The sequence below is a fragment of the Eurytemora carolleeae genome, unplaced genomic scaffold, assembly GCF_000591075.1.
Source record: "Eurytemora carolleeae unplaced genomic scaffold, Eaff_2.0 scaffold163, whole genome shotgun sequence".
Lineage (NCBI taxonomy): Eukaryota > Metazoa > Arthropoda > Copepoda > Calanoida > Temoridae > Eurytemora > Eurytemora carolleeae.
This window is the reverse complement of record NW_019396644.1, coordinates 174,528-175,674: the sequence shown is the minus strand read 5'-3', so window position 1 is coordinate 175,674 and position 1,147 is coordinate 174,528. Positions and strand designations below refer to the sequence as shown.

The following is a 1,147-nucleotide window of genomic DNA, read 5'->3' as shown; positions in this document are numbered from 1 at the left end:
GGGGGGGGGGGGGCTAAAGGCCGCATGGCAGGGTGGGGCGAGAATTTTAACCCTCTCATGGAAAGTTAGATAAGGTAAAGCCCCCCCCCTGGGAAAAAAATTGTTTACGCCCCTGGCACAAAAAGAAACCATTTAAACAAATTGTTCTTGGTTAAAAATATGGACTTCATGGAGTAAAGAAACAAATGTGTTTATGGCTGTACTGCAGGGTGAATGGTAATAAGAAAATTTATATTCATTAGAGTTTTTCAATGTTAGAATTAAACAGCTGAAACTTTAATAATAATCTGGACTGCCGAGATATTAAACCGTATTTTTTTTTCATTTTTCAATAAAATTTCTTTGGTTTATTTTTCAATATATTTTTTTGAGTGAATCCTTAGTTACAATAAAAAATCTATGGGAAAGAGACAGCTTTGAAAGGTTCTTTTAATTCTATTTTTAGAAATGTTAAATTGGTATATTTTTGCTTGCTGCCCTTGTGGGCCTTAATCCTTATTCAGTCAATAATAATTTTACCAAGTATAGCTTTTTAAGTAATAAAGAATCTACAACAACAAAGTGTTTTTGGAGGAAATACTTCAAAACCTCCAAGATAAACCTTCAGGATAAAAGGCTGTGGGAATATTTTCCCCTGAATTATAAAAAGGAGAAAGTTGCATATTTTTTAATACAGGGTATGTCCACAAAGGATGAGACGAGCAGGGGTTAAGCCATACCACACCATTTTTTCACCCACACCACAAATGACGTCACAATTCGCCATTAAATCTTCCAACCGCAACCCTTTTTATCCGGGCGTTGCTTCTGTGTTTTCAAATGAATTTTTTTCAAATGTAGGCAACGACATATTATTTAATATAATTTGATTTTGTTTAAAATGAATTTTCTTTAAAAAATAAAGTGATATTTAAGCACAAACCAGAAAATATATGTGCCCATCTATTTTTCATGAAGACCACATCTATTTTTATTTCTGTTATTTTCTTATTTTACTCCTAAACTTCAACTTTAAGGTGATATGTCGCTAGGATTTTTTGAATTCACAACTAAAAATTAACATTTATTTAGTAGGAATATAGGAAACATAGCAATTGGTTTCAGTGGTGCAAATTGTGGTTGAGGGCGAACCAAATTTCGCCCCCCC

General features: G+C 33.3%; 1 protein-coding gene across 1 annotated transcript in view; it reads left to right on the top strand.

The window, feature by feature from the left end:
* LOC111706780 (protein polybromo-1) overlaps positions 1-1,147 on the top strand; it is a 37,844-nt gene that overhangs the window by 18,400 nt on the left and 18,297 nt on the right. The gene's annotated exons all lie outside the window — the stretch shown is intronic.